The 14,411-nt window shown below is 45.7% G+C and overlaps 2 long non-coding RNA genes across 2 annotated transcripts in view; both read right to left on the reverse strand.

Annotated features, from left to right (window-relative positions):
• Positions 1–5,867, reverse strand: part of LOC131502651 (uncharacterized) — a 24,895-nt gene extending 19,028 nt beyond the window's left edge. Inside the window, exons 1-2 of the long non-coding RNA XR_009257101.1 lie at positions 5,761–5,867; positions 5,496–5,594 (exon numbers count right to left, since the gene is read on the reverse strand). This is a non-coding gene — a long non-coding RNA (uncharacterized LOC131502651). The remainder of the gene's footprint in view (positions 1–5,495; positions 5,595–5,760) is intronic.
• Positions 5,868–6,708: 841 nt separating this feature from the next.
• LOC131502653 (uncharacterized) lies at positions 6,709–7,434 on the reverse strand. The gene is made up of 3 exons (XR_009257103.1): positions 7,348–7,434; positions 7,010–7,101; positions 6,709–6,884 (listed from the first exon to the last, which is right to left on the reverse strand). It is a non-coding gene; the product is annotated as an uncharacterized LOC131502653 (long non-coding RNA).
• Positions 7,435–14,411: the final 6,977 nt, after the last annotated feature.

Raw genomic sequence — 14,411 nt, forward strand, 5'->3', positions numbered from 1 at the left:
TAGTATCCAAAATCTACAAAGAACTTATCAAACTCAACACCCAAAAAACAAATAATCCAGTGAAGAAATGGGCAAAAGACATGAACAGACACTTCTCCAAAGAAGATATCCAGATGGCCAACCGACACATGAAAAAATGCTCAACTTCACTCTTCATCAGGGAAATACAAATCAAAACCACAATGAGATACCACCTTACACCTGTCAGAACGGCTAACATGAACAACTCAGGCAACAACAGATGTTGGCCAGGATGCTGAGAAAGAGGATCTCTTTTGCATTGTTGGTGGGAATGCAAGCTGGTGCGGCCACTCTGGAAAACAGTATGGAGGTTTCTCAAAAAACTAAAAATAGAACTACCCTACAACCCAGCAATGGCGCTACTAGGCATTTATCCACGGGATACAGGTGTGCTGTTTCGAAGGGACACATGCACCCCCATGTTTATAGCAGCACGATCAACAGTAGCCAAAGTATGGAAAGAGCCCAAATGTCCATCGATGGATGAATAGATAAAGAAGATGTGGTATATATATATACAATGGAGTATTACTCAGCAATGAAAAGGAATGAAATCTTGCCATTTACAACTACGTGGATGGAACTGGAGGGTATTATGCTAAGTGAAATTAGTCAGAGAAAGACAAATATCATACAACTTCACCCATATGAGGACTTTAAGAGACAAAACAGATGAACATAAGGGAAGGGAAACAAAAATAATACAAAAACAGGGAGGGGGACAAAATAAAAGAGACTGATAAATATGGAGAACGAACTGAGGGTTGCTGGAGGGGTTGTGGGAGGGCGGATGGGCTAAATGGGTAAGGGGCATTAAGGAATCTACTGAAATCATTGCTTCACTATATACTAACTAATTTGGATGTAAATTTAAAAAAATAAAAAATAAATTAAAAAAAATTTTGCTTGTCCATACAGAATAGGCTCAATGATATTAAAATAAGTCCTGCTTTCTAGACACTAGGAGTTAGGCAGTTGAACACACATACACACACACGTGCATGATGCACACAGTGGGGAGGCTTTATCTCATTTATTTTTTGCCATATTCCTAATACCAAGAATAGTTCTTGGCACACAACAGGCAAATATACACACAAAAATTTCTTGAGTACCTACAACGTGCCAGATAGTGTTCTAGGTACTAGGGATACAACATTGATAAAACAGAAATCCATGTTTTGTGGAGCTTATATTGAACATGTGGGAGACAGAAGATAAATAAGTGAGTACAATATTTAGTATGTTAGATGGGACAAGAACCATGGGGGAAAATAAAGCAGGAGTGGAGGATAGAGGGTGCTGGGGTTAAGTGGGAGAATCATTGTTTTAAATCAGGCAGTCAAGGGGCACCTGGGTGGCTCAGTTGGTTAAGCAATTGACTCGTGATTTCAGCTCAGGTCATGATCTCATGATCATGAGATCAAGCCATGCATCAGGATCCGCGTTCAGCGTGGATTCTCTCCCTCTCCCTCTGCCCCTCCCCTGTTGCTCTCTATCTCTATCTCAAAAAAGTATTAAAAATAATTTAAAAATAAAAAAAATACTTTAAAAAATAAATAAATCAGGCAGTCAAGGAAGACATCAGAGATAGAGGACCTTTGAGGAGAAACATAAATTTGAGAGAGTGAGCCCTGATGATATCCGGGGGAAGAGAGTTCTAGGCAGAGGGAACAGTCAGTGCACTAGCCTTGTGTGTGGATGGAATGGGAAGGAGGCCAGGATGAATACAGTGCAGTGAACTAGGGAGACTATGGAAGGGGATGGGTTTAGAAAGATGGTATGGATTGGGTCATGTAGGGACTTAGGGATGATTATAAAAATCAGGTTTTTACTCTGGAGACAGTGGTGAATTTGCAACAGATAAATGACATGTCTGGAATTGTAGTTTTAAAAGATCATTCCAGCTACTGTGGGAGAATAGATTATAGGAGGCAAAGGGCGGAAGCAAGGAGACCAGTTGGGCTGTTTGTAACAACAAAGCAGAGATGATGGTGGTTGGACAAGGACATTAGCAGCACAAGTTGTGAGAAGTGGCCAGATTCTAGATGTGTTTTGAAGGGTAGAATAGACAGGATTTGCTAATGGATTGGATGGAGTATGAGAAAGAGAGGAATACAAAAAATGATGTAAGGTTTTTTGGTTCAGTATCAATATAAAGAGAGTTGCCATTTTTTTTTTTTTTTAATTTTTTTTTCAACGTTTTTTATTTATTTTTGGGACAGAGAGAGACAGAGCATGAACGGGGGAGGGGCAGAGAGAGAGGGAGACACAGAATCGGAAACAGGCTCCAGGCTCCGAGCCATCAGCCCAGAGCCCGACGCGGGGCTCGAACTCACGGACTGCGAGATCGTGACCTGGCTGAAGTCGGACGCTTAACCGACTGCGCCACCCAGGCGCCCCGAGAGTTGCCATTAAACAAGATAGGGAAGACCTTGAAAGGAAGACCTGGGGGAAATATCAAGAGCTGGATATTGTACAGGGTAAGTTTCACATTCCTATTAGTCATCAAGGTGACTGAGGGTAATCAGCAGTTTCCTGGATGGGGTTTGCAACTCAGAGGAAGTTTTCAGACCAGAGACATGAATCTGGGATTCATTAACAAATGACTAGAGTTTAAATTTTTTTTTAATGTTTAATCTTATTTTTGAGAGACAGAGAGAGCATGAGTGGGAGAGGAACAGAGAGAGAGGGAGACAGAATCCGAAGCAGGCCCCAGGCTCCGTGCTGTTCAACACAGAGCCCGACTCAGGGCTCAAACCCACAAACTGTGAGATCATGACCTGAGCTGAAGTTGGACGCCTAACTGACTGAGCCACCCAGGCGCCCTGCAAATGACTAGAGTTTAGAAACACAAGACTGGATTAGATCACAGGTGCTTGATAAATATTTGATAGTTGGTAAAAAAAAAAAAAAAAAAAATATATATATATATATATATATATACATACACACACTATCTCTTCTGTTAGAACACATTTTCCATAAAAATGAGCTTATATGCAATTGCAAATAGGAGAGCAATGTCAATATAATGTGGAAGTTGTATTGGAGTATGATTATAATCTTCAGCAAGAAAGGAAAAACGACTTAACTTGCCTGCTGCACAGTTGGGAGCCTTTTAAGCTTTATTAAAAAAAAAAAAAAACCTTACAGGTGAGGATCTGCACCCAAGACTTCCTCCCCAGGAAGGTACACCCCAGCCTTGCATGGTTCTTGCATCAGACAAATTGCATCCCCTACTGTGATCCTCCTAATAGTAGCCTCACTGTCTTAGAACTGTGCTTCTATCTGTATCTCCTCAGCTCTATCAAGGCAGAATTCTCTCTATTGGTTCCTTAAATGTTTAATATCCCTGGAGGCAGCCTTTAACCATACCAAGGTGTGTGTCTGAGGTGTCAAAATTATTACCTGAGATATTCATCTTTTTCTTATTTTATCAATATTCTGCTAATAATGTTGTGTAAGTTCTGAGTGTTCTACCCCGACTTGAATTATTTTCTATTAGTCCTATTAATTTTAGTGTTATTTTACAAAATGAGATTTTTTTCAGGGAATTGACTGTATACATGTAGTTGACATATTACTTTTGCCACATCTTTCCTGGCATCTTTTCCTATAGGAACTATAACTTCCCCCTCAGGTAAGGCTGTCAATCTATTAATGATATCCACCCAAAAACAATCAGGGATAGGCGCATCACCCATGATAGCCAATCAGAATACCCCACTAACTTGGCCATGGTGATTGGTCCAAGGACAGGCACATGACCCAGGAGAGCCAATCAGACTACACTACATACCTGACCCTGGTGAATGGTCCAGGGCTAGGCATATGACCCAGGATAATGAATCAGAATACACTACCTACCAGGTCATGGTGATTAGTTCTAGGATGGACCTATACCTCAGAGAGACAATCAGAACACCACCCACCTGGCCATGGTGACTGGGCCAGGGATGGTCACATGACCCAGTAGCCAGTCAGAATATACTACCTACCTGGCCATGGTGATTGGTCCAGTGATAGTCACAAGATCCAGGAGGGTCAATCACAATACATAACCAACTGGCCTGGAGATTGGTTCATGGAGAATCATGTGACCCAGGATAGCCAATCAAAATACACAACCTACTGGCCATGGTGATGGGTCCAGGGATATTCACATTACCCAGGGGAGCCAATCAGAATACACTACCTACCTGGCCCAGGTGATTGGTCCAGGGTTCAGCAATGACCCAGGATAGCCAATCAGAATACACTACCTACCTGGCCATGGTGATTTGTCCAGGGGGAGGCACATAACCCAGGAGAGCCATTCAGAATACACTACCTACCTGGCCATGGTGATTTGTCCAGGGGGAGGCACATAACCCAGGAGAGCCATTCAGAATACACTACCTACCTGGCAATGGTGATTTGTCCAAGGCGAGGCACATGACCCAGGAGAGCCAATCAGACAATATTACCTTCCCTAACATGGTGATTTGTCCAGGGATAGGCGCTTGACCCAGAATAGTCCTATGAGCATACATTAACTACCTGGCCATGGTGATTCGTACATGGTGATAGGCATACGACTCAAGAGAGCCAATCAGAATACAGTACCTACCTGGTCACAGTGATTGGTCCAGAGATCAACACATGACCCTGGATAGGCACTCAGAATACACTACCTACCTGGCCATGGTCATTGGTTCAGGGGTAGTCACATGACGCAGCCAATAAAAATACACAACCTACGGGGCCATGATGAGTAGTTTATGGATGGACACAACCCTGGATAGCCAAACAGAATTCACCACAAACATGGCCATGGTGATTAGTCCAGGTATAGGCATAAGACCCAGATAGTCATTCAGAATACACTACTACCTGACCATGGTGATTGGGCCAGCAATAGTCACAAGATTGAGGGGGCAAATCAAAATACACAGCCAAGGGCTGGTGTTTGGTCCAGGGAGAATCGCATGACCCAGGATAGCCAATCAAAATACACAACCTACTGGCAATGGTGAGTGGTCAAGGGATAGTCACATGACCCAGGAGATCCAATCAGAATATACTACCTACCTAGCACAGTGATTGATCCAGGGATAGCCAAATGATCCTGATAGCCAAACAGAATACAATACCTCCTGGCCACAGGATTGGTTCAGGGATAGGCACATGACCCAAATAGCCAATCAGATTACACTACCTACCTGGCAGTGGTGATTTCTCCAGGGCAAGGCACATGACACATGAGAGCCAATGGGAATACATCCTGGCCACAGTGATTGGTCCAGGGATAGGTACATGACCCAGGATATGCAATCAGAATATAAGAACGACCTGGCCTAGGTGACTGGTCCAGTGCTAGCCACATGACTCAAGAGAGCCAATCAGAATACACTACCTTCCTAGTCCTGGTGATGGGTCAGGGCTAGGCACATAACCCAGAAGAGCCAATCAGATTATACTAGCTAACTTACCATGATAATTGGTTGAAGGTAGTCACATGATGCAAGATAGCCAATTAAAATTCACCAACTACGTGGCCATGGAGATTAGTCCAGGGATAGGCACATGACCTATGAGAGAGAATCAAAATTCACTACCTCCTGGCCTTGATGATTGGTCCAGGGATAGCCACATGACCCAGGATATCCAATCAGAATACACTACCTACCTGGATGAGGTGATTGGTCCAGGCCTACACACAAGACCCGAAAAAGCCAATCGGAATACACTACCTACCTTGCCACCGTGATTGCTCCAACGGTAGTCACATGATCCAGGATAGCCAGTGAGAATTCACCAATTACGTGGCCATGGTGATTAGTCCAGGGATAGGCACATGACCTATGAGAGCCAGTCATAATACCCTACCTCCTGGCCATGCTGATTGGTCCAAGGATAGGCACATGACCCAGGACATCCAATCAGAATATACTGCCTACATTGCCATGGTGATTGGTCTAGGGCTAGCACATGACAAAAGAGAGCCAAACAGAGTAAACTACCTACCTAGTGCTGGTGATTGGTCTAGGGCTAGGCACATGACCCAGGGAAGCCAATCAGAAAACACTACATACCTGGTGCTGGTGATTGGTCCAGGGATAAGCACATGACCCAGGAAAGCCAAAAGGAATACACTACCTACCTTGCAATGGTGATTGGTCCAAGGGTAGTCAAATCATCCAAGATAGCCAATCAGAATTCACGAACTACGTAGCCATGGTGATTAGTCCAGGGATAGGCACATGACCTATGAGGGCCAGTCAGAATTCACTACCTCCTGTCCCTGGTGATTGCTCCAAGGTTAGGCACATGACCTAGGACATCCAATCAGAACACACTACCTACGTGGCCAAAGTGATTGGTCCAGGGCTAGGCACATGACCCAGGGGAGCCAATCAGAATACACTTCCTACTTTGCCATGGTGATTGGTCCAAGGGGAGTCACATGATCCAAGAGGCCAAGTAGAATTCACCAACTATGTGGCTATAGTATTTAGTCCAGGGATAGGGACATGACCTATGAGAGTCAGTCAGAATACACTGCCTCCTGGCCAAGGTGACTGGTCCAGGGATAGGCACATGACACAGGATATCCAACCACAATACACTCCCTACCTAGACAAGGTGACTGGTCAAGGGCTAGCACATGACCCAAGAAAAACAATCAGAATACACTACCTTGGGGCACCTGGGTGGCTCAGTTGGTTGAGAGCCCGACTTCGGCTCAGGTCATGATCTCACAGTTCGTGGGTTCGATCCCCACATCAGGCTCTGTGCTGACAGCTTGGAGCCTGGAGCCTGCTTCGGATAATGTGTCTTCCTCTCTCTCTCTGCCTCTCCCCTGCTCACACTGTCTCTATCTCTCAAAAATAAATAAATGTTAAAAAAAATTGAAAAAAAAAGAATACACTACCTACTTGGTGCTGGTGATTGATCCAGGGCTAGGCACATGACCCTTGGGAGCCAATCAGAATACACTGCCTACCTTGCCATGGTGATTGGTCCAAGGGTAGTCACATGTTCCAGGATAGCCAATGAGAATTCACCAATTACATGGCCACAGTGATTCGTCCAGGGCTAGCCAAATGACCAAGGATATCCAATCAGAATACACTACCTACATGGTCAGGTGATGGGTCCAGGACTAGCCACATGACCCAAGACAGCCAATAGAATACACTACCTATGTGGGCAAGGTGATAGGTCTAGGGCTAGCCACATGACCCAGGAGAGCCAACCAGAATGCACTACATACCATGCCATGGTGATTAGTCCAGGGATAGGCACATGACCCAGGAGAGCCAAAAGGAATACACTACCTACCTGGCCATGGTGAATGGTCCAAGGGTAGTCACATGATCCAGGATAGCCAATCAGAATTCAGCAACTATGTAGCCATGGTGATTAGTCCAGGGAGAGGCACATGGCCTAGGAGGGCCAATCAGCATCCACTACCTCCTGCCCCTGGTCATTGGTCCAAGGCTATCCACATGACCCAGGATATCCAATCAGAATCCACTGCCTACCTAGCCGAAGTGACTGGTCCAGGGCTAGCCACATGACCCAAGAGAGCCAATCAGAATACACTAGCTACCTGGCCCTGGCGATTGGTTCACAGCTAGGCACATGACCCCGGGGAGCCAATCAGAATACACTTCCTCCCTTGCCATGGTGATTGGTCCAATGGTGGACACATGATCCAGATTAGCCAATAAGAATTCACCAACTAAGTGGCCATGGTGATTACTCCAGGGATAGACACATGACCTGTGAGTGCAAATCAGAATTCACTACCTCCTGGCTATGGTGATTGGTCCAGGGGTAGGCATATGACCTAGGATATCCAACCACAATACACTCTCTACCTAGCAGAGCTGACTGGGCCAGGGCTAGCACATGACCCAAGAAAGCCCATCAGATTACACTACCTACCTGTTGCTGGTGATTGGTCCAGGGCTAGTCACATGACCCAGAGGCACCAATCAGAATACACTTCCTACCTTGCCATGATGATTGGTCCAAGGGGAGTCACATGATCCAGGATAGGGAAACAGATTTCACCAACTCGGTGGCCATGGTGATTAGTCCAGGGATAAGCACATGACCTATGGGAGCCAAACAGAATACACTACCTCCTGGCTATGGTTATTGGTCCAGGGATAGGGTATGACCCAAGGTATGCAATCAGAATAAACTGCCTACCTGACTGAGGTGATTTGTCCAGGCCTAGCCACAAGACCCAAGAGAGTCAATCAGAATATACTATCTTCATGCCGGAGGTGATTGGTCCAGGGCTAGCAACATCACCCAAGAGCACCAATCAGTATACACTACCTACCTTGCCACAGCGATTGGTCCAAGGGTAGTCACATGATCCAGGATAGCTAATCAGAATTCACCAACTATGTGGCCATGGTGACCAGTCCAGTGTAGGCACATGACCTATGAGGGCCAATCATAATACAGTACCTCCTGGCCTCAGTGATTTGTCCAGGGCTAGCCACATGACCCAGAATTTCCAGTCAGAATACACTACCTACCTGGTGCCGGTGATTGGTCCAGGGCTAGGCACATGACCCATGGGAGCCAATCCGAATACACTTCCTACCTTGCCATGGTTATTGGTCCAAGGGGATTCACATGATCCAGTATAGCCAATCAGAATTCACCAACTACATGGCCATGGTGATTAGTCCAGGGATAGGATAGGATCTATGCGATCCAATCAGAATACACTACCTCCTGGCTATGGTGATTGGTCCAGAAATAGGCTATGACCCAGGATACCAATCTGAATACACTACCTACCTGGCCGAGGTGATTGGTCCAAGCCTAGCCCCAAGACCCATAAGAGCCAGTGACAATACATTACCTTTGTGGCCGAGGTGATTGGCCCAGGGCAAGCAACATCACCCAAGAGAGCCAATCAGAATACAGTACTTTCCTGGACCTGGTGATTGGTCCAGGGCTAGGCACATGACCCAGCAGAGCCAATCAGATTATACTAGCTAACTTACCATGGTGATTGGTTGAAGGTAGTCACATGATCCAGGATAGCCAATCAGAATTCACCAACTAGTGGCCATGGTGATAGGTCTAGGGATAGGGACATAACCTATGAGAGCCAATACCATACACTACCTCCTGGCCAGGGTGATGGGTCCAGTGCTAGCCACATGACCCAGGACAACCAATCAGAATACACTACCTACCCGGCCCTGATGATTGGTCCAGGGATAGGCACCTGACCCCAGCGAGCCAAAAGGAATACACTACGTACATTACCTTGGTGATTGGTCTGATGGTAATCACATGATTCAGGACATTCAGTCAAATTCACCAAGTAGGGGCCATGGTGATGAGTCCAGTGATAGGCACATGACCTATGAGAGCCAGTCAGAATACACTACCTCCTGGACATGGTGCTTGGTCCAGGGCTAGCCAAATGGCCCAAGAAAGCCAATCAGAATACACTACGATGTGGCTGAGGGGATAGGCTAGGGCTAGCCATAGGACCCAGAAGAGCCACCAGAATACACTACATACCTGGCCATGCTGATTGGTTCAGGGGTAGGCACATGACCCAGGAGAGCCAAAAGGAATATACTACCTACCTTACCATGGTGATTGGTCCCAGGGTAGTCACATCATCCTGGATAGCCGATGAGAACTCACCAACTATGTGGCCATGGTAATTAGTCCAGGGTTAGGCATATGACTTATGAAGGTCAATCAGAATCCACTACCTCCTGCCCCTGGTGATTGGTCTAGGGTTAGGCACATGACAGGACATCCAATCAGAATACACTGCCTGCCTAACCAAAGTGACTAGTCCAAGGCTAGCCATATGACCCAGGAGAGCTATCAGAATACACTAGCTACCTGGCTCTGGTGATTGGGTCAGGGCTAGGCACATATCCCAGAGGAGCCAATCAGAATACACTTCCTACCTTGTCATAGTGATTGGTTGAAGGGGAGTCATATGATCCAGGACAGCCAATCAGAATTCATGAACTAGGTGGCCATGGTGATTAGTCCAGGTATAGGCACATGACCTATGAGAACCAAACAGAATATACTACTTCCTGGCTATGGCTATTGGTCCAGGGATATGCTATGACCCAGGATATAAAATCATAATAACCTCCCTATCTGGCTAGGTGATTGGTTCAGTCTAGCCACAAGACCGAGACAGCCATCAGAATACACTACCTACATGGTGGAGGTGATTGGTCCAGGGCTAGCAACATCACCCAAGAGAGCCAATCACAATAAACTACCTACCTTGCCACAGTGATTGGTCCAAGGGTAGTCACATGATCCAGGATAGCCAATCAAATTCACCAAGTAGGGGCCATGGTGATGAGTCCAGGGAGAGGCACATGACCTATGAGAGCCAATCAGAATACACTACCCCCTGGCTATGGTTATTGATCCAGGGACAGGGTATGACCCAAGATATGCAATCAGAATAAACTACCTACCTGGTGGAGGTGATTTATCCAGCCCTAGCCACAAGACCCAAGACAGCCAGTCATAATGCAGTACCTCCTGGCCTCAGTGATTGGTCCAGGGCTAGCCACATGACCCTTATTTCCAATCAGAAAACACTACCTACCTGGCTGAGGTGATTGGTCCAGGGCTAGCCATGTGACCCAAGAGAGCCAACCATAATATACTACCTACCGTGCTGAGGTCATTGGTCCAGGGCTAACCACATGACCAAGGGAGCCAATAGCATACAGTACTTACATGGCAAGGTGATTGGTCTAGGGCTAGCCCTATGATCCAAGAGAGCCAATCAGAATACAATACCTATGTGGCCAAAGTGATTGGCCCAGGGCTAGCCACATGACCCAAGAGAGCCAATCAGAATATACTACATGCTGATCCTGGTGATTGGTCCAGGGCTAGACATGACCCAGAGGAGCCATGACCCAGAAAAGCCTATCAGAATACACTTCTGACTTTGCCATGGTGATTGGTCCAAATGGAGTCACATGATCCAGTGGGCATTCACAATTCACCAACTATGGTGCCATGGTGATTAGTCCAGGGATAGGCACATAACCTATAAGGGCCAGTCTGAATTCACTACCTCCTGTCCCTGGTGATTGATCCAGGGATAGGCACATGACCCAGGATGTCCAATCAGAATCACTACCTACCTGGCTGAAGTAATTTGTCCAGGGCTAGCCACATGACTGAAGAGAGGCAATAAGAATACCCTACCTACCTGGTCTTGTTGATTGGTCCAGGGCTAGGAACATGACCCAGGAGAGTTCATCTGAATACACTACCTACCTTGCCATGGTGATTCATCCAAGTGTAGTCACATGATCCAGGATAGTGAATCAGAATTCACCAACTACATAGCCATCATGATTAGTCCAGGGCTAGCCACTTGACCCAGGGGAGGCAATCAGAATACACTACCTACCTGGCAATGGCGATGTGGTCAGGAATGGACACATAACCCATGATAGCCAGTCAGAATATACTACCTACCTGGCCACAGTGATTGGTCCAGGGATTGATATAAGACTCAGGAGAGTCAATTAGAATACACTACCCACCTGGCAGTGGTGATCATTTCAGTTTTGGACACATGATCCAGGATAGTAAGTCAGAATATACCACCTGACCAGGCATGGTCCCTGGTTCCTGAATAGGCATATCATCCAGGAGAGTCAATCAGAATACAATACCTATCTTGCATCAGTGATTGCTCCGGGGATGGGCACATGACCCAGGACAGCCAATCAGAACACTACCTACCTGTCCATGATTTTTGGTCCAGGGATAGTCACATGACCCAAGATAGCCAATCAGAGTACACTACCTCCTGGGCCATGCTGATTAGTTCAGCGATGGACACATGACCCGGGATAGCCATCACCCAGAATTTACCACCTACTTAGCCATTATGATTGGTCCAGGGATAGCCACATTACCCAGGATAGCCAAACAGAATACAGTACCTATCTGGACATGGTGATTGGTCTAGAATTAGCCACATGATAGAGGAAAGCCAAGCAGAAGACACTGCCTACCCAGCCATGGAGAGTGATTCAGGGATAGGCACATGACCTAAGATAGCCCATCAGAATACCCTACCTCCTGGGCCATCGTCATTAGTTCGGGGATGGACACATAACCCAGGATACCCAATCAGAATTCACTACCTACCTGGCTATGGTGATTATTTCGGGGATGGACCCATGACACAGGAGAACCAGTCAGAATTCACCACCTTCCTGGCCATGGTGATTGGTTCAGGGATGGACACACGACCCCAGTTATCTAGTCAGAATACACTATATACTTAGCCATGGTGATTGTTTTAGGGATAGGCACATGAACCAGGATACCCAATCAGAATACACTACCTCCCTGGCCATGGTGATTATTTCAGGGATGGACATAGAATCCAGTAGAGCTAGTCAGAATACACTACCTACCTGGCCATGGTGATCGGTCCAGGGATCACACATGACCCAGAATAGGCAATCAGCATGTACTACCTACCTGGCCCTTGCGATTGTTCCAGGGATATCCACATGACCCAGTATAGTCAAACAGAACACACTTCCCACCTCCCCATGGTGATTGTTCCAGAGATAGGCACATGATCCAGGAAAGCCAATCAGAATACACTACCTACCTGGCCATGGTGATTGGTTTAGAGATAGGCACATGACCCAGAATGGACAATCAGAATACACTACCTACCTGGCCTTGGTGATAATTTCAGGGATGGACACATGACTCAGCATAGCTGGTCAAATTCACCACCTTCCTTGCCATGGTGATAGGTCCATGGATCACCACATGACACAGGATAGCAAGTCAGAATATACTGCCTACCTGGACATGGTGATTGGTTCAGGGATGGACACATGATCCAGGATAGCCTATCAGAATATCCTACCTTCCTGGCCATGGCGATTGGTTTAGGGATAGGACATGATCCATGAGAGACAATCAGAATTCACCACCTACCTGGCCATGGTGATCGTCTGGGGATGGGCACATTACCCCCAATAGCAAATCAGGATACACTACCTACCTGGCCTTGGTGATTATTTTAGGGATGGACACATGATTCAAGCAGGTCCAATCCCTGCACCTTTGTTGGAGCTATCAGGAAGTTCAACCCTTAACTCTGGAGCTGTCTTTGATACTATCTGCCTAAAGAATGATGCATCACAAGATATAAAGGAGACACAGATTAAGAATTCAAAGTAAATTATTCATCTTGTGTGTATTTCTATTATTATTTCCTGGAAAACTCAGTCTTTTCTTCAAGACTCAGTTCAATTGTCATTTTCTGGTGAAATGTTTCTTGACCTCTCCCACCTCCCTCATGGAGGTCTGTGAATTCTCTTCTCATTCCCATAGCACCTTGGTTTTTTTCCCTATTACAGCATTGTTGAGTGACTTGTTTATTGTCTTCTCCTCCCCTTCACCCACTCCTTGTTGTATGGCATTCTTGATGGTAGAGACTTTGCTTTATTCATCTCTATAAACTCAGGTCCTAACATAATGTCTACTACATAGTAGGTGCACAGTAAATGTGAGTTTGGTGAATAGGTTAAGAGACTATTCTAGTAATACTTTTGGTTGATCACCTTGCACGGAAAGACACACTGTTTTGGACACACACACACACACACACACACCATATTTTGCAGGAATGTAGGATTTTTTTGGTAGGTAAGAATTTTGATTCAAGTACCTAACAGCTTAAAACAAAAAAGCATCAAATGTTCTTCCTTGAGATTACACTTGAAAATAAGATAGTAAGAGAGAATGCAGAGTAGGGGAAACTTTAGCAAAAGAGGAGAAATAACTTTGGGAAACATGACTTTATAGACTTAGAGAGTAGAGGTAGAGAAACTGAGGGTTGATATTATTCAGGAAAGTAGTTGTGGATAAGGAAGGAAAACAAAGTAAATAGATGGGAAAAGATGGAAAGCATAGAGGAAGACATGAAAGGCAGGGGTAGGAAGGTCCTGGATGTTAGACCTTTGAGCTTTCAATAAAGATTTATTTTCCACTGTGTGTCAGGCAGCATACTAGGTTATTGGGACATTGAAATGAATGTCATGGTGCCTTCCCATTGTGGGGGAGATCTAGGTTTATAATGGTGGTAAGAAAGCAACAGGAGGATGAGGAGGGGTGTGTGTTGGGGGGAGATTACCCACTTTTATCAAAAGTCAGTAACCTTCCATTCTGGACAAGAACACAGGAAGTATGGCTGCTGAAATGCTGTCTTCAGGCTGGGAAAATGCTCCACTCTCTCCCCATTCTTCTTTCTTTCCCTCTGAATTCTGTAATCCTTTGCTCTTGCCAAAACAAACAGGATTCTTATTCTACATGCTCTT

The sequence above is a fragment of the Neofelis nebulosa genome, chromosome X (genome assembly GCF_028018385.1).
Source record: "Neofelis nebulosa isolate mNeoNeb1 chromosome X, mNeoNeb1.pri, whole genome shotgun sequence".
NCBI classification, from domain to species: Eukaryota; Metazoa; Chordata; class Mammalia; order Carnivora; family Felidae; genus Neofelis; species Neofelis nebulosa.